Source organism: Bacillus rossius, chromosome 1 (genome assembly GCF_032445375.1).
Source record: "Bacillus rossius redtenbacheri isolate Brsri chromosome 1, Brsri_v3, whole genome shotgun sequence".
Classification (NCBI taxonomy): domain Eukaryota; kingdom Metazoa; phylum Arthropoda; class Insecta; order Phasmatodea; family Bacillidae; genus Bacillus; species Bacillus rossius.
Window position 1 is genome coordinate 346,939,517 of NC_086330.1, and position 17,790 is coordinate 346,957,306.

The following is a 17,790-nucleotide window of genomic DNA, read 5'->3' on the forward strand; positions in this document are numbered from 1 at the left end:
TGGTTTTATGTACTTTGGTTCGCTCCATCCGCCATAGGTAGCAGTACCGTTGGTTACACATTTCCGTTCTTTGACTTCCGATGCACGAAATTACTCCGACCAAATGCCGTATACTGAGAGCTACGAAAATCCAGCTGAATAAATCATACGAGAATCGGAGATAAGGTTGCATGTGGCAGTAAGTAGCCAGTGAACTCATGACTTTGACTTTGACTTTATTGTGCAAACATTTGTGAAGTCTTACGTGGAATAAGAAAATAATGCAGACCAGTGGGTCCTAACTTACAAGTCAGACATTATCTGTGATCAACCAATGTGTTTGTTTTGTCTATTTTACAAAAAAAAAAAAAAAAAAAAATTAAACTTTTAGTAAACTTTCTAAAAATAATTCAGCTATCGCAAATTTCAAATCCTGTTCCATTAGTAGGGAATGGAGAAAAAAATTGCTTCCGTGATCTCTAGGACAGTTTCTATAACCTTATAGTCATTTGGTAAACTGTTCCCGGCTCATTTTTTACTGATTTATGAAATATGTTGATCAATATGTCTTTTATTAGGTACTTTTTTTTGTTTGAAGGTTTTTCATTGGCTCAGTCTTTCGGATAAACTGTGCTCAATCGCGGAATCAGCACGAAAGTAAAAAAAAAAGTTTGAAATCTAGCCAATCGCGAATTAAATCTGCGAATATTTTCGGTGTCTCTAACGTATTGCTAGAGGAAATTATTTTTCGCGTAACAATCTGATCACTCACTAATTTGTAATATGATATGTCTGAACCAGCAATTTCTGCGTTGTTATTGGCTGCAGTTTGCAGAAGAAGCTATTGTTTTGTTTGACCAGGTCATTCTCAACGCGTTTGCTTCCACACATAATTGCTGTGATTTGCATTTCGACAGTGGGCTTGCACCTTAAATACATTCAACGAATAACGGGACACACACCATTATACATTGTTTCACCATACAGCCAGATTAGAAATTTTTTTCACAAAATATCACTGGCCCAATGTATTGCCCGGTACTCACTTGCATGGAATTATTGTGCTTTCTCATATTTAAGTTTGAATGTGTCCGTCAGTGATGTCGTCGTTGGTTAGTCCATAATACTTGTTAAGGTTCATCGTTGGATTTAGTGTATCTGTTTGACATCAGCTGATTTAGGTGGGTTTATGCTGAGGGTTTATGAGTTCATTTTTATTTCTTATTTTGCATTCCTGAATTTTTCCACTGCAATGGCGTATGTCCAAGAAATTTTATTAATCTACCTATTAAGTAGATTTAAGGTGTTCAAATTATCAGAAATTGTTTTCTTTGGCTAGGGTTATTTTTACGATACGATTGCGAAGATGTAGTTGCTGTATTACGAAGCGAGTAGCCGCTGGAGAATATTCACGTGGAACACGAGATAAAAAAAAAAAACCAGCTGGAACAGATGCTGGGCTAATTTTGTGCGCAGGAGTTGGCAAGTTCGTGGGTCGGGACGTCACTTAGGGTCAAACACTCCCTCTGAGGCGGAACCTGTTTGCCAGACGTACTCAGGTGCGGACCCGGGATATAGATCATCCACACTTACATGAGCACATTTGAAATTGAAATCCTCTGTTCTATTATTTTATTGTAAGTCGAGGGTATGACTAGGGACTGGAAAAATTCGCGGTTTCTATGACCTCTAGGATGCACTCCACACACACTGTGATTTTTTTGTAAACAAAACAGTAATATTATTAAAAAATTACAGATGTTTGTAAATTTGTACATTTACATAAAAAAAACTGTTTCACTTAAAAAATTGCGTTTGCAGTAATACTGGGTCCATATTCTAACCCAGGAATTTATGTTTTTTTTTGTCCCAGTGCCTCCAATATTTCAAGTTATTTGTAAACCGTTCCCTGAATAGCTGTCCAGTATTAACTGCGTACGTAATAAGCTAAATAGAACAAAATAAAGTAAAATTGTTGAAAGTAGTATATAAATGTATTTCCTGCTACTGGTGTCGGTGTTAGATGCCTGGTTTCGGTACACCATCTTGGATTGTGACGTCACCGCGGCCATCTTGTATGACCTTGACCTTTAAAATTTACCAAGTGTTTGCCAAAAATCGCCCAAATTCGCCAAAATGTCCAGTTATTAGGAAACAAAGAAAGTGCGAAGAAAGATTTGACCACAACCAAGGGTAACCTTTAGACCGGAATTCGAATTCGTATATATACTGAATGTGTGCTAACAAACGCATTGCATTAAAAAAATGTTTATTCGTATTTAACTTGACACACAATGAAAACCACACAAATTAAAATAGCGTACTAACATACTAGCACAATTAATTTATTGGAACCGCTTACTCCAGAACATGCTAAGTATGGGCTTGGTCAGAACGTAAAAAATTAATGTAGTTTACACGGAAGCTTTAATGTAACTTTAACTTTAGTTAACATATTATTTACAAACAATAATTTAACTTTTTTTTCCAAAAGTAAATTTATATGAAACAGTCCGTCCAGCGTCAAAGGGAACGAATTCGCGGGCGCAGCTGGTAACCAAACAACCGCTCTACAAGGGAAAACTTTCTCCGAGCTCCTGGCGCCGGCTGCGTTGGACCTTTGCCTGTGCTCGTCGATGCACTGGGGGTAGTTCGCCAACCGATGGACCACATTACCTTCACGACTCGGTGGCCTGTCTTTCAGGCTCTGGTTCGTCTGAACAAAAACATTAACCCTCCGGATGAAATTTCGCCGCGTCGAACTTTGATGCACGTCAACACCCCGCTTTCTTATTTGACAATTCAAGGGCCCCACCTATCTAGGCACACCTTACGATGAGCAGAGCTTCAGAACACCACGGGATTTGAAAAAAAAAACTGCTCAAGTTATCAGAGTTTATGAAAAGCATTGAAGGATACGCCCAAGGAGGATGAGTAGTTTTTGAGTACATATTTCTTTTTTTAACTGTATTTTTGGACTAAAACGTGTGTTTTTAGACATGAATCTCCCAGTACAGATTCTTGAAAGCTCATAAGGGACTTTCATTACAACTTTGTCTTAATTTCTCCGCCATATAATGTCAAGGTGGCCACTCATAACTCATAGTTGTCCCATGCACGACGACAAGACTGCGGCAGTCCGGAGACAATACAGCGCTAGAAGCACCAGCGAGCGTCGCACTTATCGTCCCTACCTCTCCAACACAGATTTAACCCTGACTAGGCGGGCTTCTTCACGCAGGGATTTTGAGCGGGGCAGCCAAGTGGTAAGATGCTGAAAACGCGTCTCAGAAGGCCCGACCTGTCGTCCTGATGTCGGTTTTTCCATGGTTCCTCGAAATAACTCAGGTAGATGCTGGGATGGTGACCTAAGCCCGTATCACACGATGGAAGGTTTCATACAGGCTCCGCTAGATGCTTCAAGTAAAACTGCTAGCCAAGCCTCAATGGCAGCAGGTATGGACGTTTCTGTGGAAGATATATATCACACGTAGAACTGCGACTGGTGTAGACATAGCTTGTGCGAATGGTTTTATTATGATTGTTAATAATCTTTGTATTGTGTAGTCATGGATGTTTGTCATAATTGTCGCATAATGCTGTAACTGATTCAGCAGACCACGTTCTTACCAAGTTTCAAATCAATAATCAAATCCCCCCAAAATAAATTACCATTATCAACCCTAGGAGAACACTACCACTTCATTTTAATTGGCTACAATGTCCACCTTCTACGAAACTTTCCACAGAATTTCGAACACGACCGATTACAAAATATTTTGTGGAAAAGACCAGCGCTCTGCTTATTCTTCCACAGAATCATCCATACCTGCTGCCATGGAAGACCTTCCAAGGAAACTTCAATCGTGTGGTAGGGCCTTCACAAAGGCCGTGACCGTTTACTTCCCCAGTAACTATGGCCTGTGTGGCCGAGTTCATTAGTCTCTAATAATCTCGTTCTCAACGAGACGTTAAGCTAAGGTATAATAATAAAATGATAAAACCATGCATTAACTGAGGCAGAAGGGGGAAAAAATGTAAATTTACTTGCCAATATTCGGCACACGTGCGCTTGACAATAGGACAGCTGTACTGACAAAGTTCCAGCATTTTTTATGATATTCATTTTTAATAAAAAAAATACTAGATGATGATTTCGTTTAGCTCAGAAGGGAGCTAGGTCTGTATCATTCAACATATTGTTTTCGTTAAGAGATGGCTTGAAAACTTTGGTGCACTGAAAATTTATTTTGTTTACGGAACATAAATATTCACGTAAAAGTACAGATATTTATACATTTGTACATTTACATGAATACAACTGTATCACTACAAAATAATGTTCGCAGTAATAACATTTAAAATATTAAATTATGTGACAATTTTCGTAAGAAAAACTCAGTCGGTATTATCTCGAAAAACGTATTTCATATATGCAAAATTATCATAGCCATGTGTTGTACAAAGCTAAAATATCTTTCTGGTCGTATTACAAACAATTTCTTGGTAACAGGTTTCTTCAAAGGAATATTTTGTTATAGTAAGATATTTTTTCTGCATGTGAAGCTGAGAATAGTGCCTACCATAGTTTATTTATTTCTTGAGGTCTTGTCAAAACAAGTCACTGTTTGTTTAATATATTACAGTAATACTTAAGTTGCGAAATAAGAAGAAGTTTTAGGAATAAAAAATATCAGGGCCTTTATAAAACAATTAATTTGGATTTAGGAAGATTACTAAAACCATAATCCAAAAAATCCTCACGTTCTATCTTTGCTATTCGAACATACAAAACGCCATTGCGTAGTTTAGAGATAAGGGTCGTCTGAAAAAATGGTTGGTCTAAAGTACGAGGGAATTAACATGGAGGTAAGAAGTTGCACTGTTCAAACATTTCATCTTAAATTCTCGAAGAACGTTGGTTATGAATTATCCAGTGATCTTCATAAATTTATCGTTATCTTCTACACTAACTACAAGTATAATATCGGTATAGAAGCAAAAAATTTAAAAACTGGTTAGAACTACAGCAAAAACATCCTGTATATCTTGCCCGCATATGTGTTAACCCTGTTCATAGAGAATAAACCAAACGTGGAAATTCGAAATACGGTGTTGTTCCTACGAAGAAACTATTATCTGAAAGAACGAATAACTCTTTGTTCATTTGAGGCGAATTCTTTGTGGAAATGTCAGTACAATTACTGTAACAGCGTGGGGAATGGGTGCGTGTAATATTTGCCATGTTAGTAATGAAGTCAAAATGTGAATCACCCCTTACCCATCAGGAAAGGTTAACTTTTTTTTCTCGTTTAATGGAGTTCAGCGCTAATTCATTGCTGATGTGTTGCGAACATATTCATGATGGCATTCTTAGGATTCTTTCCAGTGACTTCAAAGACACCTGAGACTAGTACGTAGAGAAGAGAGTAGAAATTTACCTAGTGGCAAGAGGTGTGACTACAAAATATTTTATTTTATATTATTTTGTGTCAAACATGTTAAAATTCTGTTTAATGAATTTGAAGCAGTTGAGGTTAATTTTTCCCCATAAAACTGTACAGACAGAAAAAACGTTATTTTCTTTGTCATAATGTTGGTACCACAAACTGATACATGGTTCATACCATGGAGATAAGAAGTAGTAAGATGCAGATTAATACCTCCATGGTTCATACTGGGCATACCTTCTGCTATCTATCGGATTGACGTGATAACGCCAGGTTTTCTCACAAAATCCCTGGAGCGGTCTGGTATTGGCCTCTAGTGTATTTGGCGAATTTCTTTACAAGCTACAACTTCGGTTTTGTTTTGCTAACGAGAGTGACTTCAACTTTGTGTCAGACACCCATTCCATAGACTGATACCTCCTTGGGATTCAAGATGGACTATGCCTCGCCTTTCAAGCAACGCGTGCCAAGAGCTAAAATGTAAAATAAGAACACGGGACTTCATCATCAGTAAGTTGGCAGGATTTACACCGAGAGCTCGGCCAGAAGTGCCGAGTTACACCGCTCAGGTGCTCTGCCTTAACGTTGAAGTGTTTGCAGTTACCACTGGAGCGTTAAATTGCACTGACCTACTGGTGTAATATGTATGCGTAGGGACCGAAAAAATTCGCGGTTTTAATGACATCCAGGATAGACTCAACGATCCTCTGTATACTTTGGGAAACTTCACTTGTTCATTGGCTGCTGACTTGTGAGGCTTTACAACTAGGTCTCTTTTTATTAGATACTTCTTTGATCGAGAGTTTGTGATTGGCCCAGAGTCCTCCAGATTAATAGTGAACCAATTGCAGAAGCAAATCAAAGATATAATTATTTGAATTTTAGCATATCACGAAATGAATCCGGAAATATTTCTTGTCTATACGTATTACGTGATCCGAATGAAATATAGACTGATGGTGGATTTTGACCGATACCAACCCCTATCTTTGGAGAATGGACTCAACATTGAATAACAATTCACCAGCAGAATTATCACCACTCATTCAATTTAAACGAAGACGGGGGCGTTTTTCTGCAAATGGTAATCCAACTCGCATTTTTTTTAAAAATTATTAAATACAATGTTTATTTATGCAATATGTATCTAAATGAGATAGTAACTAGGTTGGAATTAAGTCACGCCATGTGATAGAACATTTTACAACCTCCAGAACAGACCAGATACGTCCGCCATGACGCACACAAGTAGTATAGTTATGTCGGCCCTGCACCAGAGGTCTGGAGATGGACTGGATTTTCGCCAGCAAGCGCGGATTTCGGGGACCATTGACCTTCGACCTTGATATTTGAACTTGGACACCATCTTGGATCCTAAAAGTACTCCGGAGGTCACCATTATGAGTTAGTCTGCTGGTGGTCGCCGTATTGTTTTCGGCTGCTGGTGGCTAACATCTTGGTTTTTGGCGTTTGTTTTTGGAACATGCCCACGTGGTTTTGTCACGTTCATGTACGATCGGTATCCCACTACTAATGTTGCCATGAACCTTATAGTATAGAGCAATGGTTCCCAAACTTTTTCAGCTGGCGACCCACCTTTCCTTATAGGAATCCCTCCATGGTCCATCGGTCCATGGTGGAGTAAAAATCCTTATTTGTATCGTATCCATTCCTTATGTACATATATAATTTACCATCAAATATTGCAAATATATATGGTTTTTTTAAGATACCGATTGATTATTGATAAACAATTTGTATTCTGATTTGAAAATGGTTTACAAAATATAAGAACTTTGTAGCAAAACAGTTATTTATTTAACAATATATAAGTGTTTGCACACAATTCGATTTGTTTCGATTTTTCTTATCATTTCTGATGGTTTATTCGATTGTTTCTGATAGTTTTAAGATCGAGTCGCGACCCACCGTTTGGGAACCGCTGGTATAGAGCATCGTTGTAGGAAGTAGCGGGTCGATTGTCAGTGGGATGAGATGTCAACGAGGACGACGGAACCTCGACCTCGAAGCGCGCATGCGCGGCGGTCGCTGCCAGAAGCCCTATTCCCGGCCGCAAGGTCGCGGCGGTAGCGGTGTTAAGTATAGTCGCCGGCGACGTCCTCCCCTGTCCGTTGTCCGTTATCGCCGCGAACTGCCTGTCAAAACAAGCCTGCTCCGTCGCTGTCGCCGCCGGGTCCACCTCGTCTCGAGGCGCGCTCATTCCTCGTACTTAAGGGGTGCACTGTTAAAAATTCTCTCCTTCAATGTCCGAAGAACGCATGTTACAAATTATCCAGAGATCTTCGTCAACTTACTGCTCTCTTCGTAAATTCACGGATACTGAGTTCATTCTCTTTGAACGTCAATCCAAAATAATATTCTTGGTATATTAACACACCTTTCCAAAAAAAAAATGTTCAGAACACTCTTCTATTGTTCGCTTGTGTGTTTACCTTTGTTTAGAACGAAACATACGACTAGGAAATCAAATTATGACGTAGTTTCTAAGAAGTTTCAGTTATTTAAAATTATGAAGAAATCTTCCTTTATTTTAGGTTTATTCTTTGGTGGTTAGTCCGTAAATTTGCTTATAATTTCTAACAGTGTGTATTTGTTTCAGTGATGCGGGATGATAAGTGCGAATCTCGCTAGTACTTTTAGTGCAGCATCATCACTAAGCGCAGGATTCTACTAGCGCGCAGTCTTCTCGTCTTGCATAGAGAAACTATGAGATTTGAAAATTAACCATCATATTAGATGGCGGAGAAATAAAGTTAAAGTAGCAATGAAAGTCCCTTGAGTGCTTTCAAGAATATATACCTGATATTTCATGCCTAAAACGTTATTATGAAAACACATGTTTTATACATTTTCACTCTTCTAAAAATACAGTTTAAAAACGAAATACCGAAACCGAACTGCTCATCAGCCTTCAGCGTATTCTTAAACTATTTTCGGAAATAGACACCACTCTGGTATCTCGAGCAGTTCTGAAATCGCGTCCCATAGCGCAAAGTTTGTACACTCCCTATAGGTAGAGACCGGAAAAATTTTCGTATTCATTTAGTGACATGTTAAAATTCAAATAGTTATACCTTTGAGCTGCTTCTGTCATTGGTTCTCTGGTAAATCTGGAGGACTGTGGGCCAATTAGAGACCCTCAATCATAGAAGTATCGAATCACAGGCTACCCAATCGAGACGACTCACAAGTCAGCAGCCAATGAACGGGTGGCATTTCACCGAGTGTGCAGAGGATCGTGGAGCCTGTCCTGGAAGTCTTTGAACCCGCGAATTTTTCCGGTCTCTACCTATAGAGTGTCTCAGTTCTTAAAGGCCAAACTCTGGGAATAAATACTTGCCACGGGAAAGATGGATTTGAAATAATTTCATGGGGCTACACCGTTGCTGGTTTCAACTGTATGTAATGGACAACACTGATGAATACATAGACACACGGCGAATAGTATTCCGAACTCCCAACACTCGTCAAAATGCAACCCTACTCTTCTCTCGCGCGTTATTTGCCGATACCAGGATGCATTCCACGCACTTATACACACATAAGAAGGCAGTGGCGAATATAGGTTATAATTTGGGGGGGGGGGGGGGCAGTATGACCGAGCTTACCATCATTTATGCTTGCTTTTTTTTAATCAACATCATTTAATGATTATGTAAGTTTACAAAGGGTTTTGAGGAAAGTTTTAGGACTAAACAATATATGTAGTATTTCTATTTATTTATGTTTTGGTTTTCGGTTATTTTTATAACAGAACTGCATTGATTTTTTATTATATAATAACAAATTGTTTTGACGAACGTGCGTATTTAACATTTAATTGTATTCACGTTTATATTAATTTCCCTTTCCCCTTTACTTTTTTCTTTTTTACTTAATGTGTTACCTTTTTTTAGTAAAGATTTTTTTCCCTCTTGTCCCAACAACCCAACAAAAGTAAATTTTGTACAATGGAAAAGAATGTTGGTTTATTATTTTTGAGCTATAAAAAGGGTGTAATGATGTAAATACATTTTAAAAATTCGCTTTTTATGTAACGTTTACAAAAAAAGTGCAGATTTCTTGGTTTACTAGCAAATTTATCAAGTACTTCTTCATCGCTTATTTTAATGTCTCTATGGATCGAAAGTAATGCTAATCCATTAAGCCTAGTTTCTGGTGTGGTATTTCTTATGTAAGTCTTCAATCTTCTTAAGCTTGAGAAGCTTCTTTCTACGGTTGCGACAGAAACAGGCAGAACTGCTAGCAGTTTCAAGAGATTATAAATGTTAGGGAAGAAACTCTTGTCACACTTTTCTAGAGAACTAATGGCTGTTTTGGGAAGATTTTCTGATATTTCCTGACTCCACTTTTCTTTCCACAACATAAACTCACTTTGCACGACCTCTCTATGTGACAAATCATCTTCGTAGAAATTGAAAGCAGCTTCCAATGAACATAAATCTGTTTTTATACAAAATTCTGGAAGGATTTGTTGTAAGGATGCAACTGTATCCTTGTGAGATTCAAAGCGTTCTTTCAGTGAATTACAAAAATCATCAAGGTAAGGTACATAAACAGCTCGTCGGTAGTATTCTTCTTCTGTGCTGTAAGGGACGTTGTTGCGGGCTGTTTGAAGGCGACAAACTCTAGGAATCTCTTCTTTAATGTCGAGTTTTGTAGCAAATTCCTTTACTTGAGCATACAGGGATTTGAAGTTGTCATTGGCATTTTCCCTTTGTTTAGATAGCAGATCTAAGACACTTGTAACATTTGCAATGGCTTGAGAAAGATCTATGTTTTTTCTTTGAAGGTTCACAGATAAGTTATGTTTAGTTGACAGCATCTGGCTCAAAAAAAAATATTAACAAGAAATTGAAATTGACTGATGGAACTACTAAGAGCATGTGCCTTAGGTGCTGAGACACTTGATTTTTCTTCTATTTTCAAAAGAGAGAGGAGAATTGGTTCTAAAATCTCTTTAAATAAAATCACTGAGTCGTGCCTTTCCACCCATCGTGTTTCACATAATGAGATAAGTTTCTTTTTTTTCTGTTCAGGACAACAGTCAGATATCGTTGATTTCAATATTTCAGTTCTTTTGGCTGACATATGGAAGAATCCGCAGACTTCTTTGATAACGCCCATACAATTTCTTATAGAAAGAATTTTACTTGCATCTGACAAACACAAATTTAGACTATGTGAAGAACAATGTGTGTACAAAGCTAGTGGTAGTTTTCCTTTGATAATAGCTTGTACCCCTCTGAATTGCCCTCTCATCGTGGCAGCGCCATCGTAAACTTGACCTCTCATTTTCGTTAAGTCAAGCCCTAAATTTGACAAGGTCTCTAACACTGTGTTAGCTAAGCCTGCCCCAGTAACGTAATAAACGGGGACAAAAGTTAGGAAATCTTTTCTAATATTGTATGACTGGTCTTCAACATACCGTACACAAAGAGAAAACTGTTCTATTTGGCCAATGTCGGTTGTTTCATCTGCTAAAACGGAATAAAAAATAGAATTCCTGACATTTTTCACAATTTGGGATTGGATTAAATGACCAAACGTGTTAATGAGCTCGTTTTGAATAAAAGAACTAGTGTACATGCTCCTCCCTCCACTGTTCATTAACTGGTCTTTTAGGTCATTATCGTCACTGTTTGCTCTGTATCTCAGCAGTGATCGAAAATTGCCGTCATTATTTTCTGGCTCTTCTAGGCTTATACGTCCACTGTCACGATGAACTCTTAGTGCGATTTGCTGTCTTCCACAAAATCTTATTGTTTGTATGATAGGGATCAGTCTTTCCCTGTTTTTTTCAATATTCAATCTCCTTTTGCATTGACTTGATTTATAACACACTCAGTTTTTTTTGTAACAATTGATTTTGTGTTTTCAGCAATCGAAACTGATGTTTTATGTTACGTGCAATTTTCATGTTTACGAAAAATTTCCTTGGCTTTTTTCAAATTACTAAAAGCCCTTGTTATTAATGCTCCTGTTTCTTGGTGATCTCCTTTTCCTACACTTTTGGAGTGTGAAAATATTACGCAATATTTACAAAAAGACCCTGATTTTTTTTCAGAGAAAGCTAACCACTCAAATTCTTCTAGCCATTTCATTTGAAAAGATCTAGTATGATTTGAACTAGAAGAACTACTAGAAGTAGAAGGAAATTTGTATACAGGATGAGGTTTCCAAATATTTTCTACAAGCGTAATTTTTTCTTCATTCGTTAACGAACGAACGGAATTGCTTTGACAATAGTTTCCAATATCATATATATTTTTTCTTACTTGCTTGAAGTCTTCCGCAGCTGGTGCTGGATCAACGGCACTAGTACTTGCGACACCAGAAGAAACATTGTTACTGGCACAGTCAACGTCAGCACTGTCACTAACAGGTCTATTTACACTCTGTTTTTTCGTAAAAAAGTTTTGAATAGAAGCTTGTCTCTTCATTATTAATGCAGTTTACTTAAATAAAAATTAAAGATTCCAGAACAGGAACATCCAGATGATCGCAGATACATTCACCAACTCAATAAACACAGCTACAGATACAGATAAACCAACTTGACAGACAAGCAGATAAAGCATTATAACACACGTGCCAACAACATAAGAATGAACTATGGAAAAGGGAGGGCACAGAACGGAGAGTCCAATGTAAACAATTGAGGACAAGTTTCAGCGCTCCAAGCGGAAGCGCAGTGAAGTAACGCTTAGACAGCCCGCGCAAGAAAGGCACAAGTGAATGCTAATGTTTTCATTGGTTTATTTTTGCCGCACCTACTCACAAGCATTCGTTAACGCACAACATTTATTTTGTATGGTCTTTAATACTATAAATTATGTTCCTATAAGAGGAGTAAAATAAATCTGACATTGCGTTTATAAATGTGGCGACGGTACATAGCTTCTACAAAGTAAGTGGGCGCGCGACACTAGTCCGGCTGGCTGGCGCGACGGCGGCAGGCGGCATCATGACATGGCTTACCTCTCCATCCCCTGGATAATATTCTCCCCTTGCCACCCCTCGTAAAACCTAAGCATACGTAAATTCGGGGTTCAATGTAACTTTAATTATTGGATTTGGAATCCTAAATGGTAAGAGTATCACCTGTCTAACAAAGTTCCACTTTGCCTGAAAACACTTATGCACAACCACGAAACCACGAAACATTATAAGGGTCTAAAAATATGTAATTCTAATAGTTTCATTTTCTTAAAAAATATTTGTGTAGTGCTTAATTAATGTTATCCTGCACTATAAACTTTAGTTATCAGCCTTACATGCAAGGTCTATTAATTTTTATTTTTTTCTTCTGATTTCGGGGGGGGGGGGGGCCTGGGCCCCCCTATATACGCCCTTGTAAGAAGGTGTCAATTGGTCATGTGTAGGGGCAGGCATTTTTCGCGAATAAAGCTGAACGCCTATTAGACTGCAATAAGGTATACGCGCACCAGCGGTTTCTTCCTTGTGATTGGCGGCCGTCTGCGAGATAAGTAGTTGCCTTGTTTAGCTCAGCCACTCAGGAAGCGTTGGCTTCCGCGGTGAATTACTGTGATTGGTGTTTTGACAATCGACATGCACCTGAAAGAAACTGGCCCAATCACGAAACACAGACGATGCTACAATGTTTTAACTTTCAGCTGGTCTCGGAATCTTTTCGCGAAATATGCATGGCCCTAGTCATGGGCTACTTCGACATTTTACCTACCCAACCGCATTGCACGTCATTCGGTCATTTGAATTGTGTAATGTTGCCATCGGTTTCTTATCCTGCGAGGCGTGTAAAAACGTACTTCATTGTCCAATGAGATCGCAGTTTAAGTGTATATAAGATAGTATGCACTCCAATCTGTATATTTACTTCTGGAATGACCTCGTTGTCTTCCAGAAATTAGGCTCAATATAAATAAAACAAATAATTAACTTATGGGTATTGAATTACGAAAAAGTTGTTCAAATTGAGTTGCCAAGAAGCCTTTAATAATTTGCTTGGAAACAGTATTATCGTGTATCGAGTTGGGTAGGGAGGGGGAGGGATAGGTATAGACGCGAGGAATCAGGGTTTATCCTCCCCTCTCCTTAGAATTATAAAGCCCAATCGCTGTGGAGGCAATCCTTTGAAACAGGGTATAACAACGCCAAAACTATGCTTTGAGTAAAACGTTTTGCATGTTACATGCACAAGGACCTAGAAAACCAAATCAGATGGTTTGTGTCTGTTAAACCCACACGCACAACCCTTTGATCGCAGATCACATCCCCCCACCTCCACCACGATCCTTCAATACGAATCTTGCAATTTTTGCGTCTTTGATTAAGCATACATTTAAAATAAATCTAGGGTTATGTGTTCGAATGTCCATGCACAAAACCTTTTATACGCTTATATGCAAGGGAGTACATACGTTGGAGGGGGATGGAAGATGGGGATATTTCTACCCACCCCACCTTAGAAAATCTTAAGAAATTCTAAAAAATTAAAAAAAAAAAACTTTTATTCTTACCTAAAAGCTAAACGAATTTGAAAGAAAACGCAGCTAATGAAATGTTACACACGCCTTGCTCCCCCTTTCCAACCACGATAGGAAATTCTGCCTACGCTCTTGATTGTATAGGGTTAAATAAATAAATATATATGTGTGTATGTATATATATATCTGTGTGTGTGTGCGTGTGTCTGTATGTATTTAACTTCCTTAGTATCAAATTCGTCAGAACGTATTAATAACCATCTTAATATTACCTTAAACTTTGGTCCAGACAATATTTTATACGACCATGTATTAGTGCAAGGGATAAAAACTAGTGATTGGATGAAAAAAATTATTTCCTAACTACCTTATTAGGCATATCGGTATATTCTTTAAGACATTCAATGCTGGATGCATTAAGTTAATATCATTCAAAATATTTTTGCTGCATGGAATATGAGAAAATTTAAATCGATTTTTTTTTAAATTGGTGAACATATATGTTTTTATAAACATTCAGTTCTTAAAATGTTCCAAGAGTTTATAAAAGATTTTAAAAAATTTCCACAAAAAAAATAGTTGCTTCGAAATCTACCTATGCCTGTAGGCTGTGCCGAACGGGAATCTTTTTCTTTTAGTTCGTACAGTGTTCATTTTGACTGTCGGTTTTCATTTCAATACAGTGGATTGCATTTCACGGGTATATTTTCGTAATGATTTTTTGTAGAAGACAAACCCTCATTTGTTTTCTTTCTTTATTTCTAATGTTACATCCGATTATTAGAATATGGTTTAGATACCTCAGTAAACTGTAATTTTTTTAATGGAACATAAATATTAATGTAGAATTACAAATATTTGTAAATTCGTATCTTTACACGAAAAAAACTGTATCGCTACAAACAAAAAATGTTCGCAGTAATATTGTATTCGGATTTTTCCCCAGGAATTTATGCTTGGTGTATCCCAATACCTCCATATTTGGAAAACGTTCCCTGCATGGCTTTCCAGTATTGACTGCGCACAAATTAAGCATGATACAACAAAATAAAGTCAAATTGTAGAACATTCGATTATCTTTTCCATGGTTTAAAAAAAAATGTTTGGTTGAAACATCAATTAATATATCTTAAAATTATGTGCCAAACTACGCAATAAATACTTAGTATTGTCTCGAAAAATATATTTCCTTTGACAACTGTTTTCCAAAGGAAACTTTTGTTAAACTACAGAAAAAATTTTTTTGACGTAACAACGTCTAATAAATCGATGAACTCCGGCTGTCCCGTTACGCACATTGTCCCGTTACACTGTGTCCCGTTACGCTCATTGTAATCTTGCACCGCATCTATCTCTCTTCCACTCGATTGGAACAACCATCGTTTTGACTTTTTCGAGGCACTTAAACTTAAAACACTCCCATTCGTTTCCTACTTTTCATATCATCGTCCTATCCTAAAAATAATAACACAGATTTGAAGAAGTTAAATAGCAAACATGTATAAAAGTTATAGTTAAAATAATCTAGTTGTTAAAGTATTAAACATATTTGAATTAATGAGTGCAAATAAAAGTAAATTTATCAATTAAATTGTATATTTCATTTCACTCCTTCTTTGTATCCATACAAAATATTGATAATTCAATAAAAATGATTCAATTTGATTCATAAAAGTATGCAATCATTCCATCAATGTTTTGTTATGACGTTGTCACGTTAAACTATCGTCCGTAAACCGACTTTACAGACAACCAATTTTTTTTGGTGTGTTGTACATTATTTTACTTTTGATGTTCCCGTCATAAGTATATTGATGTGTAATAATCCAGAGAAAAGGGCCGGGTTGAAGACCTCCCACATTTATCGCAAGCAGCTGTTTCTCAGCGAGTTTCAAAACGCTCCGCTGAGGCATGTCCAGCAGTAGATCTCGCCGGCTCTTTGAAAGGGTTGCAACGCCCACAACGGCCAGCGGCAGATGCTGAAAAGTGGTTTGACAGCGGTGAGCAAGAGCACCGCAAATAGCTGCTCGATTAGCTAGGAATACCGAAGTCGACTCCCAGAAGGTACGAGCCGCGTGGATGCGCGCCAGTTGGCAGCACTGCGCCGGATTGATTGTGTTTCTCTCGGCGAGCAGTCGTGCGTGAAAGAGGCGCGGTAATGTTTACTTCTGGTGCAGTCAGTAACTCTGTTCCCCGTAAGCCTTGCAATGAACCAGATTGTGTTATTTTTTTACAGTTACTTTAGTTTGGGGAGCCTGCATTTTACAGAGATGAGAGCCGTGACAGATTTTTTTCCCCCTAACCTAACTAAAAACTAAGTGTATTTGTATGAGGGTCCGGGTTAGGGAGGGACCTAGGTGTGTCTCAGGCCGAAATCTTGTCATGTTGGGATTAGCCATGCAGGGACCGTGTCCGGGGATTGGCCATCCATGGCAGCGATTGGCGCCATTAATGACTCCCATATCTTAATAGTATGCTAAGTTGGGCCCAGGTAAAAACCTGCATGGACACAGGGAAAACCATGGGCGCAGACATGCGGCATGCAAGGGCATGCATTAATTGCTTAGGAGTTTACAGGATACAGAGGATGGTATGGATGAATAGTTGGACAGCGTATATAAGAGTTACCATGAGGGTGGTGGTATGCCACGACCAAATAGTTAGAAAATGTTTCGAAATTTTCCGATCCTTGTGGAAAATAAAACACCATGTTGCAAGGAATTATATATTTTTCTGTCAAAGAGTATTTTAAATAACGATAACATAACCTAACCAATCTTTCCTTTTAGTTACAATAAACTAACCTAATCTACCCTTCTAATCAAAAACATAAACCACTTTTATTTATTACACTGAATGAATCGAACCTAACCTAACATTTTACTTCGGTAAACTTCGGAACGTTTCGGGTAGTGGTTATGGCTTTCATCTCTGTGGACTGTAGGCTATCCATTTATTTTAGGATTTCAGTTGCCTAGTTACGATTCGGAAGGTTCCAAAATTTGAAACTACCACCACGGTTACGAGTAGATACTCATAGCTAGTAGCCCAAGTTGAGCGAGAATCATACATGCTCCCAAAGCAAGCGTGACGCCTAAGCACTAATATTTATGACGTTATGACGGTGTGCATCGTATCCTTCAAGTATGAACACACATTTAAGACGGCATTTATCTCACCGGTTTTAGGTTATACACCCCATGTGTAACAGTTGGTGGTGTGAAATGAATAAGATGTTAGCGTTCCAATTAAACTATAATAAGTATTAAATAATGTGAAATTTCAGTGACACGATTTTCTTTTTATCATAGCTGGGACTGTTAAGGAGCCAAACCTATTTACAATGAAGTCCAACGTAAACAATATTTGAAGTTAGGAACTGTTACGGTAGTATTCTTATCTATGGTTCTATGCTTTATATGGAAATTCACAGGTATTGCAACATTGGCAACACTACATTTACTTCTCTCCATCTATAAATGAAATAATTATCAAGCAAATCAACGATAGTTTAGATGCCCTAAATATAAATAAAATCTGAAAAAAAAAAGGACATTTAATTTATTGGTGAAACAAAATTTCCATATTTCACTGACATAATAGTTTATTTAACGTACACGTTAATTATTCAGTGTTTGCCGGACCTTTGACGTCACTGATTCATAATGTGTCCCACAGATGTCGCGGATCATAACGGAACACACGCCGCGTGTTTGGTTCGCAATCACCAAACGCGGCAGAGCGCGGAGAATAACTCAAGTCCCCGCGAGTGTTCGCAGTCAGCGCGCAGGGGCCTCGCGAGGCCTCGTGACCGGCGGGAGCGGGGAGGGGAGACGGTTGCGCAGATCCATCGCGGCAAAACAGACAATGCG

The 17,790-nt window shown here is 38.1% G+C and overlaps 1 protein-coding gene across 2 annotated transcripts in view; it reads left to right on the plus strand.

Annotated features, from left to right (window-relative positions):
* LOC134528181 (putative protein kinase C delta type homolog) overlaps positions 1–17,790 on the plus strand; it is a 152,110-nt gene that overhangs the window by 94,156 nt on the left and 40,164 nt on the right. The window lies entirely within an intron of this gene.